The 15,969-nt window shown below is 40.3% G+C and overlaps 1 long non-coding RNA gene across 1 annotated transcript in view; it reads right to left on the reverse strand.

The window, feature by feature from the left end:
- Positions 1-1,026: 1,026 nt before the first annotated feature.
- Positions 1,027-15,969, reverse strand: part of LOC112995486 (uncharacterized) — a 48,399-nt gene continuing 33,456 nt past the window's right edge. The window contains exon 5 of the long non-coding RNA XR_003262198.2: positions 1,027-1,575. This is a non-coding gene — a long non-coding RNA (uncharacterized LOC112995486). The remainder of the gene's footprint in view (positions 1,576-15,969) is intronic.

The following is a 15,969-nucleotide window of genomic DNA, read 5'->3' on the forward strand; positions in this document are numbered from 1 at the left end:
CGGTATGTTCTTAAGACAGCTTTCTTTTCTGAAGACGTCAGATTTTTTTGTGATTTGCTTTTTAACCAAAATCAGAGACCTGAGACCTGGTTTATTCTGCTGAATTCCACCTTTCTCCACTTGCCTAATGTTTCCTCCTGGCTGGTCCTGTACCTTCAGCCATGCATACCCAGTAGGAATCACAAGGCATGGGGGCTTTAGTAGAATTTAAACTCTCTAAATCTGGTCCTTGATGTCTTTATTTTATAACTTTCTTTTTTGATATCCCTGAAATGCTTGATAGAGTCTTAAGACTTCCTGGACCAAGGTCTAGATTATTACATGAACAGCAAAAGATGGAACAGAATATTCTGAAACATAAATGAATTTGCACATGAACTCAAAGTTGAATTTATCCAGCAGAAATTTCTCTGTAGGACTTAATAGACACCAGAAAGAATGAAAAATAGCTGGATTAAAAAAAGGAATCATACACTGGAGTTGTGGACATTCTCAGGATAATTAGTTACATATGTTTTGGTTGTGCCCTAGGGTAAAATAAGTTCTGGGATGAGGTAATAAATAAATTAAATGTGGTTTTGGAAATAGTTATCCCTAACTACCCAAAATGTCCAAGGCTACAAGAATTTGGATGCAGGCAACATTGGAAATATGAAAGGACCACATAAACAATTTTTATAAGAGCAACAATATTGCAAAGAAGATACCACAAAAACTGAAGTCAGCACAATCTTGAATGCTGCTGATTGATGCACTGAGCTAATCTAATTGATACATTTTGGAAAGACTTGTTTGAATAAGCTAGGTAATTTGGAAATGAGGTATATAATGATGCACCCCCACATAAAGTCATCAATTACTATAGCACCAACTGAAATACTAGCTGCATCTTTTGTTCGCGTGGCTGAATTCTAGAAATATTGTATTGTTCCCCCAACTTTTTTTTTCTTTTTCACTTTTTAAGGTGGAGGATGTAAGTACAGTTTAGCTTCACTTCTCATGTTATATGCTTATGCACTACTGGGTCCTGTTATTCAACCTTGTTTGCTGTACCTCCAGAGTACATTAAAATGCTATAGGTCAGATCCATATTAGATCCTGTCCTGTCCTCGTGATGAAATACAAAATCTGCTTGACCCAGCCATTCTGAGAAAACAGATTTTAAATCCTTCACTAATCACTAGTCCTGTGCGTAGTGCTTATTTCCATATTCAGTGGAAAGGACAGATTTCAGGGATTTGACAACATCCTGGGGCTTTACCTGGGCTTGTAGAGGCAAGGAGCTGTCAGTAAAGTGTCCCATGTCTCCTGAGGTTTTGGTAAATTGCATAATAATTTTCTCTTTCTTACAGCATGACTGTTTAACCGTATAACCTGTTCATGAAACCTTCCAGAGGACTTCATACAGATCTCACCACTTTAATAGTATTCTTGGTTGGATAACAAATATGAATAGTCAAACTAATTTCTACACATCTTTGCTGTAAAATCAGTTGTTTATTCAGCTGTTTGGTTCCGTACTAGCTCTTCTCATTCCTCCTCCATTAGATGCAGGACAGTTCTGGGCTGGCAGCTCTGTAAGGAAGTATAGATACAGATTGTCTGAGGGACTTTCCCAATGGGCAACAGGAATCAGCCAGTCCTGATTCCAGTGAATGTTCCCAATGCCTCTATAGCATTTTGTTAAGCAAATGGACAAATCAAGGGCAGGCCAGCTTACCATTCCTGCCCCTTTGTGCCAGTTTAGACCTCAGCCCAGACAGTGGTAGCAGAAAACTCACAACAACTCGAAAGTCCAAAGGGCTGTACTCAAGGGCTAGACCTGGGTCTCTTCCTATTCAGGAGTTACCTAATCTTTGGGTTCTTCCAACAGAAAAATTTAAAAACATATTGAAAAGATAACAGCAAAAGTTAAGTTTCACATTCTGTCTTGGTGTTCTCCAACTTCTTCTACTTCAAATAAAAGGTGTGAACATTTTTCATTTCTCTGTTTCTTACTTTGAACAAAATAAAGGTATGGTAACATCTTACAGCTCTATACCACTGTCAAGTGCTGCGGAGTGAAGGAAGAACCTGGAAATCCACTGTTTCTAAGCAAAAATATTCTGGAATGTTTTAAACTGGTTTCTCTCATTCTGGAAAATTTCAAACAACCACAAGACTGCCAGAAATTACTTTTGTTGTTTTAGAACTATTTGCTTAAAGGAATTAATTCCAGAAAGATGTTGGAATCTTCCTACACAAGGCAACTAATAGAATCTAGCTGAAGTATTTTATTCCAAGGTCAGGTCTTCACCCATCTGGGTAACTCACATGAAAGCTGGAAACTCTCTTCTAAGCAAACAGAGATGTGTATGAAATGAAGGGAATACCCAAGCAACAGAAGAAATCAGGTACTTAACTGAAATCTTCAAGGCAAAAGGTATCTAAACAGATACAAAGATATCATGGGAATGCTCAAATCAGAGATTCAGAACTGTCAAAATGACAAAGGAAAAGAAGAATATTATTTCACAAGAGTATCAGAGAGAGACTGATGGGAGACAAAAGGCCTGTGCTCCAAATGAAAGAAAAGGCTTAGACAGTGTTCACTCAGCTACTCACCTCATCTGAAAACTGTTTCCACTCTGGTAGGATTTTACTTCAAGCTAACTAACTCTAAACCACACCTTTTCCTCTCCTCTTGGCATGAAATAAACACTAAGATTTCACCTTGAATTATTTATCAAGGTTAGTCAAACCTCATGAGCACACACCCCAAAGAGGAGAAGGAGAAGATGGGATTTGTGGATAGCTGATAAGAACATATTTCTGATGCTAATTATCAACGACTGATAGGAACACCCTCACAGATTAGGAAACCCAGTGTTGAATCATTTCTTAACAACATGTTTTTCTAGAACCTCCTTAAGAGCACAGGTTACAGCTGGGAGATATCTTTTTTTTTTTTTTTTTTTTTTTTAATGTTACCAGAGCTTCCAATGCAAATCTGATAGTTTGCAAGTTCTAGTTTCGTTTCCCTCCTGCCAATGTTGCAAATACTTTATTAGTCAGCTCTCTAGCAGAGCTTGGAAGGAACAGGGACTCCCCCAGCACTGGCTCAGAACAACAATATAGCATGAAGAAGTTGCTCCAGGCCCCAGATTCGTTCCTCCTCCTCTCATATGTGCACTGGGCACCCCTGCTGCCATGCTGTTAACCATTTAAGCACTGACCACTATTTACTCATTTGGTATTTGTTCCACATACCTCTGTACCACTTCTCTTGTGATGTGTCTGTGCTGACAGCCTCATTTTTCAAACCTCCCAAGCCTCCAGTCCCTTTTCCTTTTTTCACTGGTCTTTTATTCCTTTCTATTCAACTATCCACAGTAAGAGAATTCTGCATGCAGATAACTAACGGATAAAACTGAAAAGAGGAAGAAATTGTCCACTTAACGTCACTCATGTTGGATGCCTCACTGCCAAATTCCTCAGCTTTTTTTTCTTAGATGTGAAACTATATGGGATGGTTAATGGATTTTAAAAATCTGTAGGAATATTTGCTTTGGACATGAAAACTAACACAGGAGGATTGTGCAAGTACCTTAATCCCAAGTTATGTGGACAGCCTGTACAGAATATTAGCTGAGGATTTATTAACAAATAAACACAGTCAGGGCTTCCAAAGAAAAAGCCATTTTCATTTTCTATTGGAAAGGTTCCTCCAAAAGCTTTTCTGTTGCTTTTGTCCAGAAACTTATACTAATACCCATACGTCAAGCCACATGCCACCAAATACCTTCAGAATGCCTTTTACCTGGAAGGAGTATTAAGCAAATGCATCAGATTCAGAGGAGAACAAAGACCACAACTACTTCAGAAAGGCTACAGATCAGCGAGCGTGCAGGAAAGTATTCTGGTAAATACTGCTGGTTGCCTGCCCTGTTCTTATATTCTTACCTGGGTGCCTGGAGTTGGTGTTCTTTGTGGATATCCCCCAAGAGTAATGGGCCTCAACCAGCCCCTAACAAAACTGAACACCCTCACCCCATCAACTCCCAGCAAAGCGTGTGCGCAAAAGAAAAAGAAACCAGAGAGAAAACTAACAATGTTGGAGGACAACAAATGAAAGAAAGGGCAAGAGTTCATGGTCACAGGTTAGAAAGGAAACAACAGTTTTGGAGACAGAAGGAGACGCCAAGCAGAGCACCCTTGCAAGGGTCCCTGAAACCAACCAAAGAGCTGGTGGATGCTGTGCGGCAGTGCTCTGCGTGGACATGATGGGATGAGAGTATGAAGATAGGCTCCAGTCCCTGGGACCCCCTCTCTGGTATCCCCACTCCAGAGGCTGCGACACAGCAGCAGGAGCACACCACGTGAAACTGGAGACATCCTGCAACTTGGTGAGCCTCGGGTAGGGGGATATAAATAAATACACAGGGGGAAAACTGAAACCAAAACCTCAACGAGAGGGTTTGGAGGAGCAGTAAGAGGGACTGCCACCTGATTAACTTGATATGCTTGTACAACATGGTCTCTCTGTTGCCACAGAAGTGACCTGAGTCAAGGGACCCCCGTGATTTGCGCTGAGAGTATGCCCATACTCATACCTCTGGAGAAGATTTTCCAAAGTATGTGCCCAATGGGTCATTGGTTGGGCTCAGTGCAGCCTGGTGGAGACAAGACTCAGGGCTAGACAGAACCCTGAGCTGAGCTGGTATAGCCATTTTGATGTTGCTTACAGTTCCCTGCATCCTTATTATATGAGCACTTCCATATAATATCAAAGAAATATGCTAACATCTAAAAAAGGTTGTATGAGCAACCATATTTTCAGTTGAATTTAGCAACACATTCTGTCCAAAGCTGTTGAAAATAATCTGTTAATAGCAGTCACTCTCTCTGTTTTTCAGTATACTTCTGAAACATATTCAAGAGTGTTATGGCGAATATGGGATTTTGTGGGTAAGGTCATCTGGACACTGCACATAAGTGTGGAGTCACGTAGCATGTATTAACTATAGTTTGCAATTCAAGTTAGGAGAAGCTTGTTATTTAGCCTTTCTTTATTAAGCTTAAAGAAGCTTTAGCAGCTTCTTTACAAAGCAGTTGCTGCAGGATTGCACTTTACATTAATGTAAGGAGGAAATATCTTAATCACATACTGTGAGAAAAAAATAGAACAATATAGGGCTTTGCAATGCATCTTCCTTAATATGCAGAAAGTTAATATCCACCTTGATTTTTGACGTTACAATATCTAATGCAGGGCTTCAGTACAATTGCTACTTATTTTATTGGCAAGCAGAAAGCTGCTGTTGCAGTTACACCACCAGACTGGCATTCAAGAGATATAGATTTAGCCACACATTTCCTGTGTGACTTTGTATAAATTGCTTAACCTCTGTTTCTCAATTCCATCCATGAAACAGAATTATTTCTTTGTGCCACAGCAATATACTTTAACCCAAATATACTAATGAGTATGTACAATAGTGATATAAACTACATAAAATGGCACTTAGGAAAATATCAGCATTAGGTGAAAATAACAGTAAAAGATCTCTGTGTTCATAACAGTAATTTATTCCTAACTTCAGTCCAGACCTCTGTACAATTTCTGCAGACCTATGCCAATGCCTCACTGGGGATTTGATTAATTTTCTGAATAATTCTCTGGAGGGCATTGCAAAAATACAGTGTTTATCTAGATAGTATTCTATCAGAATAATGTTGTCACTATTTCTTTCAACATGCCGTGGCTAAAATACATGAAAAAATCCAAAGTAAAGGATTATCAGAGACAATTTACATGAGAAATGAAGAATCATATGAGGAAAGAAATGAACAGAACTTTATCTCCTTCAACAGTTTTTGCCACGAATAAAAGACTTGTTGAAGATCTGTCCAGTGTGAAATTCAGGTATGTTAGAATTGAAGCTATAGGCCATTTGATTGGCAGAGAACATGCAAACAGATTGTAGTAATGCCAGCTTTAGGGCCTTTGATTAAAAATAGGCTCTGGTGAGGTCTTGAATATAGTGGAGCAACTGTGTTTTCATGAAGGGTAGGGAAAGGGGGAGGAGAAGAGTGCAGGATGATGTAAGATTGCACAACTGCTCCGCGTGGAGTGAATCTACCCCAGCACTGAGTTGCTGTTTGAGGAAGCTGGGAAAAGGAGAAGGGTGTGCCTGGTGAAACCATGCCTATGAGAGCCATAACCACATATTTAAAATAGCATTGAAAAATACACTCTGGACCATTTCTGTTGGGTTTTAGTGCAATAAGCCTTTTATACAACTCCTTTAAATTAGACATGCATACAAAAGGAAAAATAAGAGCCGTTGGTGACATAAAGAAGATCCCTCATTTCCACGCTCCCTTCTGCTCTAGGTGACATGGAGCTCCCAGAGACAAGACTCTATCTAGGCTATTGTCTAACTGAAGTATCCTCCCTAATGATGCACAATGACAGAAACTGTTTGTTTCTGATTCCGTAGAAAATGAAAGAACAGGCACACAGGAAAAACACTCATTCTCATTCAAAATAAAAAGAAATGTGTGGGCTTATGCATCACGAGTGTAGATAGGTCATAGTCAGGAGTAACACAGCATTCTGGTAAAATGAGGTTCCACTTTCTGCATGAAGAAAACTATATCATTCGGGCAGGGTGAGAGTTCTTCCAGTACTAAAGAAATGAAGAGCGGAGAAAGCCAGGCAACTAAAAGCAGCAGTCTGACTAAAGGTCTCTTTCTAAGCAGTTATATAAAGGGAGGGGAAGCAGACGTGGAACTGCTGCAACCACAGCTACCGTTTGAACTTGACAACATGCTTCAGGGTGCAGTAAAATGACAGAATGAGAATAAAAGACAGCCTCCGAGTGATTCATTTCAAAACAGGGTGAAAAGCCCTTACATAGCTTCATGTTAGCCCCTATTCCCAAATGGTTCAGAAGGCCCTTTCCTCAGGGCTCCAGTCGCACACATAAACCAAGCTGAGTCAGTTCTGACTAGGAAGAGCCTCCCTTTCTGCTTGCATGGCTTCTTCCTCTTTTGCACATCTGGACAAGGTCTTGCTTGGGGAACAGCACCTGCTTATAATCCCAAAGTCGTAGCAACAGACTCTGGACTGCTCCTAACGTGAGGAACGTATTTCCTAACCCTGTCCCCCATTTGAATGATCTTACTAGTGCACTTACTCAGTGTCCTACCTCAGGACTATTTTTGGTTTCATTTAAGCTGAGGGGTGACATGAGGCAAGTACTCTGAGGTAACGCTGGAATCTGAGGTTTTCATTGTATGGAGTCAATGTAGTTGCCTGAACAACTGCTGAGTTAAATTGAGCCCTGAATAAACAGCACATAAGGCAGCACATCAGACAACTGAAAACCAAATACACACACAAATGCTGTGTCTTTATGTTATAGAGCTTCCTGTGTAGGGTATGATGTTTACATCCTTAAAACTGCTAGGACAGGGCCACTTCTAGTCTCACAGAGTGTCAGTCTTTTAAATTATGGACTGTACTTACCAGGCTTATTGCAGATAATTTGCTGTCTGCTGAATGCTGGCTCACAGTGAAATGAGCAGGTGATTTCCTGAAAAGCTGCTCTTTTGTCAAGGTCTGTAAAGCAAAATTTAGAATAAACCTCCTCTAATAGTTGACCAAGCTGAGGAAGGACTGCTTTTATTTCTTGCTTTCCAAGAAAGGAGCGTTGGCCAACAACAGCCTTGTCCAAGATGTCATAACTTTGCTCTTATAACATAGAACACTCTCTCAGTCTCCTGATTTCCAGCTTTGCACACTCTGTGATCTTTTGTAGAGGCAAAGCAAGCTCCACTTCAGAGCCGCATGGGCTTCGGTTTGATCAACTAAGACTTTCTGAGCAAATAAGCCTTTCCAAAGTTTCAAAGATTTTGGCAAACTTCGGTGGCAAATTGACCTTGCTTTCATCTGAGGCACCAGTGTCCGGCAGAGCAGCAGGGTAGATCCTGACTTGGCAGTTACTGGCTCAGATCCCCAGAGCTCATCTGCTGCGTCTGTGCACCATTGAGCCCAAACTATGAAGCACAGGTTTCTGTTAGACATGTGAAATATTGTGACAAACTCCTGGAAAAGCTGCAAAATCTCCTTCACTGGAGGTTTATAATGACAAGTTAAAAAACACCAGTCAGGGAGGGTATATGGATAACTAGTCTGCATCAATGCTGGGCCATTTCAGGTCCAGGTTCCTTCCAGCCCACCGCTTCTAGCTTGCCAAGAGCTTCTCTTCTCTCTGGCGAATCAGTCTTTTAGGCTGAAATTCTCCACTTTATTTTCCTTATTGCACTGCTACGCATAAGCCAGTCGAACCTGAATAAAATTACTTCCAGCACTAGTGCTTCTAGTTACTTCTGACTTGTCTCGTATGGGCAGCATACGTCAGGACAGTATCATGCCTGTAACCTCACGCAGCAACCGTGGCCCACCAACACCACCTCAGTGCTGCTGCGAGAGCCTCTCCTCATACAGTGGGTGACCTCAAAGAGACAATTTCACTCTTATGCCTATTTCCCATCAGTCTTGATTCGTTAATTACACGTAGAAATACAGGAAGAAATATTGTCAAACTACTTTGGGGGGGGGGGTTGTGTCATTTTTTTAAGTTTCTGTGTGTATTGGTGCATTATTACAGAAAACATTGTTCTTGTTGGGGAGCTCACAACTGCTTTTGGCCTGTTAATCAGCTTGAAAGATAAGAACGTTACAGGAGGAAAAGTCTACCAGATGCTCCAGAATACTTCTAAAGATTGATTGCAAATATTTTTGTTGTTTAGATTGAGCTGACTTCAGATTAATTAGAACTGCTGCTAATAAACAGTGAATGACTTTATGCTCAATGTTGCTGCCAGTTGCTTCATTTAACTGTGTTCACAGTGATAGTATTAAAAAAAGATCTTATGGGAATCATTACATTCCCTCACTGTGAAAGGATTTCTTCTTGTTTATCTTATATACTCTTGCTGCCAGTTCAAGCATTCAGCTTTTGAATAGTTCCCAGTCACTTTCTTGGCCTGATACTGCCAATCCTCAACTACTGTCATCACCCCATTACCTAAAATGTGTACAAAAGCTGCCATTCAGATCCCTAGAATTCTGCCTTTTCGTTAATTAACTGTATTACTACTGTTACTACTATAATACTATATTGTAATAGTCCCACTGTGTATCATGACAGTAACATTTCTGATATGCAAATATCAGTAAATTAATATCACAGCTTGCAGTGGTTGCAGTATTCTCCCGTGATCTGTTGGTTAGAACAGAAACCCAGGAGCTATGAGACCTACATTCCAGCACTCGTTTGCTACCCACTCTGCTGCCTTGCGCCTGCCTTCAAACATTGACGTCCTTCAGCTTCCTCAGTTGTGAAACCAGGACCCTGAGGTCCTTGTATACCTTCTTTATGAGGTTTGTGAAAAGTTTTGAAACACTGGGACGAAAGATACTAGCAAAATCCAAAGTAAAGTCAGGAATTTTATTTGTTTGATTGTGTCTTATCTGGAATCTATTAGATCAGATCCAACCCATCCCGCTCATACCCCAAGGCAGCCAGCCTTGAGCCTGCTCTGGTCTGTGAGCCAACTCTCCATACCAGCCCCAGTATATGGCCATATTCACTATATTCCCCATCTCCAGACTGGTATGATTAATGTTAAATCTGTCACTGTAATAATTCTGCATCTCACAAATACTGCTCCACTACCCTAGGCCCCCATCTACCTCAGTTCACGGGCTCACTTCCCCACAGTCCCTGTTCTTCAGGAAACTCAGTACTGATTACTTCATCAGAAGGGACTCATGGTTTCTCAACAAAGCAGAAAAAAATTTATAACTGAGCAGAAAAAAAATGCATTTTGATGCCTCAAAGATGAGAGGCCAGGCTATTTCTGCCCTTAGAGGGGAGGAGACAGGCAGAGGTAAGACAGAGGCTGAGGACAGAGCCCTGCAGAGCCAAGCAGGCTGGCTGAAGCATTACTCGTGCTGCCACTGGAAGGGGCCCTGAGCTCAACATACCTCCTGCCCTCCCACTCATCCTACCAAAGACCATGGTGGCCAGCCCAGGCGCAGAGCTCCAACAGACTGGACAGGCCTCAGAGGCATGGGTCTTTTGCTATCGCCAGGCATCTGCTGCCTTCGGTAACTCTCTGCTTCACCTATGCCAGGACATGGCCCCCACCAAAGCATACCCCTATGAATAGCGCTATCCTGCCCTAGTCCCCCCTTCTCCCCCCAACACTTCAGCAGCTCTCATCGTGAATATGGGTCCCCCAGGGCACTGACAGACCCAAGAATACAGAAGTCATCCTTGTCCATGTAGTCTAAACCTTTGTCTCTGACAGCACTTAATGCCAACTTCATCTGAGAAAAGCTATAGAAAATTTGTGCAAGCAATTAGGGGATGAACCGCCTCCAAGGAAACTTTCTCTCTAACCCTTATTAGTAGTTAGAGGTTGGCCGCAAAGCAAGTAGCTTTACATTCTCAGACTTGCAGACACCATTATGATGGACACCGTAACAGAAGCCAATTCAAAACAGATACACAGCTCTTTGTTCAGCAGCTTGGGTGCACTGATTCGGTGAGGCACTAGCAATGCAACTCAGGACTAGATTGACGTGGCTTTATCTTTTCTGAGCATTGATCTTTAAGGGATTTTTAAAAAGGGATTTTTTTTCCATCTAAAGCCAAAATCATTTGATTTTAACAAGATTTCAGATCACCCCTAAAACCAAAAACATTTTCAAACAATCTACGAACATTTAAAATGAAATCTGTTATGAAAGGTCATGTATTTTTAGGGGTTTTAAAAATATTATTATTGACATCTCATTCAGCAGTGTAACAATACTGTCTGACACAACATGTAATGTCATTCAATACCCTCAATATTCTATTAACTAATTCTCGTATTTTATATAAGGGCAGCTGCACCTTAGTGAAGGCAGAAAACTCTTATTTCATGGATAGAAAGGTCTTCTGTTTGTACTCTGACACATATTTTACAGAATTTTTCAACAGAATTTCCATTCCACAGGAAGTTTTGGGCTGTTTTCATTCTGAAGGAGAGCGATTTGTGAAATGACACTATTTTCCATAAAATGAAAATCATGGGTTTTAACTGGTTCCTGTCCTGAAGAATGTGGCTGACACCTTCCTTCGGTGTCACTCCCAGCTCTGTTGCCCTTGTCGTCCTGTCCCTTCCTGTGTTACTTACTGCCTTTCAGCTGAGGATTTATGTCTCTAAGGTTAGCAGAAATGATTCTGAGTATGGCTAGGAAGAAGATTTCATGAAATACGGATGTCATTTTTGGAGGTGTCTCTCTTCAGATCAGAATCACATTCTGAAACCAAAGTTGTGGCCTCAAATTAAATATATATTGTTGATGACCAAGCCCTTAATTTTCCAGGTCACAAAGGTTATTACGATCAGGTCTTGAGAGGAGTTGGGTCCTGAGTTCTGCAATTAGTTTGCAGATGCTTTTATTTGTATATACAGCCTCATCCGTAATCATACTTGCACCATATGCAAAGTCCTGTTTGCAATTCATATAAATTATTGATTCACAGCTTAAGCTGCACATTTCCTCTATTAGTCACATTTCTTAGAGGCTTTTCATTACTGCAGCATATGGAAGTCCTCCTTTCCTATAGTGCTGTGCAGTGATTAATTGTAGGAATTAAAAGGTATGTAAAAGATGTAATTTAGGACCAAACTCAACATGGAAATTTCCCCAGCACAAACCTGAAGCAAGCAGTAGAGTTAATGAATGTTTATACTACTGCTAGCTTTTCACTGTGTGAAGACAATGTATTTTCAGCTTGTCCCATACCAAATGGACAACAGGAGTTTCAGAACTGTTTGTAGGGATTAATGACTAGCAGGGAGGAGCTGACGGCTCAAACGCAGTTGAGGGCCATCAGTCATGGATGGTCATTAATTCTCAGGCAACACCCAGTGTCAGAGTTATTACTGTTATGAACTGTTGTTTAAAATCTTGCACATGAATGTTTTTAGGGATAGGCAGTTATAGTCAGCAAGTATGGGGCATTTCTAGAAAATTAATGCCTTATATGTTGGGCAGACTGCTTATGTCAGCTCTCACTATTGCTCTCATCTGCTAATATAATTTATTTTGGATGATGGCTGTGGTTTGTGTGCCCATACACTCCCAGTACAGGACATTTAAATCACATCTGTTGACTTTTCAAGAAGTGTGCCCCCCCCATTTTAAGGCAGTACATTGCAGAAGACAAACTCCATGTTCATATATCTGACATGACCAATGTAAAAACCAAAGGAAAGAATTTTAGGTGAATCAGAATTTAAATGAAAATGTCTCCAGAATGTTGCAGGTCGTGTAAGGATGCAAGAAAGGACACAGAAAGTACAGCAAACTGCTGACAACAGGCTTACCCAAACATGCAGACATATGCCTCTTGGATACACTGCACACTTCTCTAAAATGGGTTCAGGACTGGTAAAATGTGCAAGTTAATTAAAATACTACCAGTGATAACATAACTATTTTTATGAATTGTATGAAATTAAGGTGTAGTTTCAGTTCCATTCTCAGCAAATTCCTATCTGTATCACATAAGCCATCATCAGAAAAGATGTTAATTTGACTTCCTTGTTGAAGAAGCCAAAACGTAGAGGACTACAGAAAATTAAGCTTGCTTTTTCTATTTGACTTGCTTGTTCCAGGTTGCACTGGAGAAATGTTGGTAGTGAAACACAAAAACATTGTTCTACCCTATATTTGTCCCTCAGGTGTCTCAGTGTGCCTATTCAGCAGCTTTCAAAACAGCAATATTCATTAGCTTTTAAGGAATGGAAAATCCATAGGTTTTTTTAAGTACAACTACTGAAGCTGGCAATCGGACATATAAAACAGAGCACATGAGCATCTGCAGAGGTAAGCCAGGTAGTCAAAAGACTAGTGTGAGTATACTCTTCTAGACATCAAAGTCTGCCAAAGGACATCCATCCTTTCCTCTTCTCCCTTTCAAAACTTCTCTTTGCCATGTTCCAGATCTGTTTATTTTCCCTACAGATCCCAATAGCAATAGGGACTTAGGAGTCCTATTGAGATCAGGGTCATATATTAACCTAACAGTCTCTGGTATAAGGTTATTACTAATCTCGCTTCACGTGTGCTGTCTCTGAGGGCAGGGCATTTTAGAAGTGTTTAATTGCTCTGCAGGGAGAACTTATGTCTTATTCAAGCAGAAAATAAAAGGGTCAGGAAAAGAAGTAAGGAAAGAGATAAATTCTCAGATAAAACTGAGTGCTTAAGCTGCCATTATAAAACATACAGACATCCATGCAAATTCAAGAGTTGTGTATTTCAAATAATAGGAAAAATGCCTGATCTGTAGATGCAACAGTGTCTTTTATGCACACCTGTTTGGGTGCACAACAGCTTAGATTCTTGATCTTGCAGTGAACTCTTTGTCAGCAGGTCCCTGTGCGTAGGTGCTTAGTTTTTGATAATGTAGCCTCTAAGTCTGTCTTTAGAATAGTTTTAAGATTTCCATGAACTTTGCTCAAAAATGTGCCAAAAGACTTCCAAGTAACAAACATGCTTTTGCAATTTACTGAAACTTTCCCCTTGTGTTCCAGAGAAGCAACCTCCCCATTACTCACCAGAGAGACACACGAGCCAAGGAGGAAGGAAAGGGAATCAGCTAATAAAAACAGGCAATTCCCTTCTTTAGTGTCTACACTTAGTCATTAAATAAAAAATAGAAGTGAAATCCAAACCTTTTTTTTTTTCCAAATGGGTCATTGCCTCAGTGAGAATTGAATCAGGTTTATTTGTATCTTGGTTTTGATCAGAACTTTTTGTAATTAGTTGCTTTGTCAAAAGAGTACTACTGCACTTCATACCATAGCAGGGCTGTTGTGCCTATGAGGTACTCTGTATCCTTCCAAAGAAATCCAGTCTCCTAAGTATATCTTTTTACACTTCTTCAAATGACTAATGAACTATATTACCCAATAAGCAAGGGGCTTGGGGGTATTTTTGCCAGACACTAATTTTACTTGGAAAAAATTAAGTCAAGGCCAAGGCACAAAGTTCAGATCTAAATCAAATTCACTCTCCCCTAAAGTCTGAGCATGTTGCAGCCCGAGGTTTCCAACTGACTCTTCTTAAAAATGAGCTTTTGCAAATTTTCAGTGCTCAGCTTGCTTGGGGTTCAAGGCTTGGTTCATCAATTGGGAATTGTAAAATCAGATTTTACAAGCTATGTAATGCAGGAGGACAAGCATAGATGATCATAATGTCCCTTCTAGCCTTAAGAATATCACAGTCAAATAGAAGTAGAAATTTTCAAAGGAAAATGTCAGTTGATACATGATGAAATGGTAATTTCTGTTCACTTCACACTAAAATGTATTCAAGCCACAAGAGTGATATTCAAACCTTACTTTCTGCAAGACAATACCACACTTAGTAATGCACCAAGTAGTATGAATTGTAACTCAGGAATCTCCCCTGCAAGTTTTCAAGAGGTAAAGTAAGAAAATAGGAGGAAGCAAAACCCAAGCACATAATTCTTTTTTCTTGAGTTATTCTCTGAAATCTTTATACACAAGATCACTGGAAAGATTTTGGGGATACCTCCTATATGCTTACTACATCAAAGAGGCCACAACACAGATATCCATAAACTAATCAATGTTACACAGTCAAGGAAGCAATCTTTCCATGCATCCTGGCCAGAGCAAATTCTGAAAGGCTTTTTAGTGCCAAAGCAGTTGAACTAAATTATAAATTGGCTATATTTAGCCATCCCTCAAGATTTCAGTTTCTGAGTATCATTTGGCTGCAGATGAAGATGCAAAAGGACTCACACTCACAGGTCAGGTTATCATATATCAGTTGAGCCCCAGGGAATACCTGCCTGTACACTTCCAACCTGGCCAAACACAGGGTAGCATGGCATAGTTTAGCCATCTTTCACCACAGGCAAAGCTATGTCAAATTGCCTTACATTTTCCGTGGGCTAAAAGCATTCATACTGGAATTACCACATCTCAGCTGACAGATGGTAACTTATTAAACATCAGTATGCTGAAGAAGAGTTCAAACCCTCAAGACTTCTGAGGCTTTGAAAAGAAAGAATTTATGAAGTATGCCATACAGCTTCCACCTATACTGCTAGGTATACATTTGCAAGTGCTTTTTGGATATAAGGTGCCCTATATGCAAAGTCAAGCAGACGTGGCACTTCAGCTCCTCTCCTCCCTCCCTCCTGCTCTCAGGAATTATCATCCTATTGAAACAAGCAGGCTATTTGGCACAGTCCTAAGTGTGGTTACATAACAAAGCCAAAGAAAGCAGCTCCCACAAATCCAAGCCACAGATTAAGTCCAGTTTTAGAAGATAATATGTATGATAATGACAATGAGAATTATTCTATAAGAACGAACAACTCTCTGGCTCCATATGCTCACAGTAATTATATGTTTAAAAGACTTGTATGTGAATATTCCAAAATACAATAAAAAGCAAGTATTGTAGTCAGGATGGTATTTTCCATTCATACTTCTTACCCGCACCTACAAGCCTGCGTGGAGGTGAGCAAACTAGTTTGTATGGGCCACTCCTTGGCTAACCTAAGAGCTGTCTCTGGAAGCAGTACTAACAGTATTCTGTACCTGTATGCACAGGAAGGCGACAGAAGGTGAAAAGGAAGAAAGGAGGTAGACTTAAGAACTAAAGTGTCTTGAACTTCTTCTGGAAGTCAGAAATGCACCTATAAATTCTTAAAAATTCTTCACTGACCTAGAATACTGTCTGACTCCTTTATAAGGCATACATATTTTAGGGGCAGATGCACAGCCACATTCTTCTGTTTGCAGGTACTCAGTAACAAGTCTTTGGAGAGTCTTGGTACATGAAACATTGTTTTTCTCACATCATTTGCGAAATGTGTC

The sequence above is a fragment of the Dromaius novaehollandiae genome, chromosome 4 (genome assembly GCF_036370855.1).
Source record: "Dromaius novaehollandiae isolate bDroNov1 chromosome 4, bDroNov1.hap1, whole genome shotgun sequence".
Taxonomy (NCBI): domain Eukaryota; kingdom Metazoa; phylum Chordata; class Aves; order Casuariiformes; family Dromaiidae; genus Dromaius; species Dromaius novaehollandiae.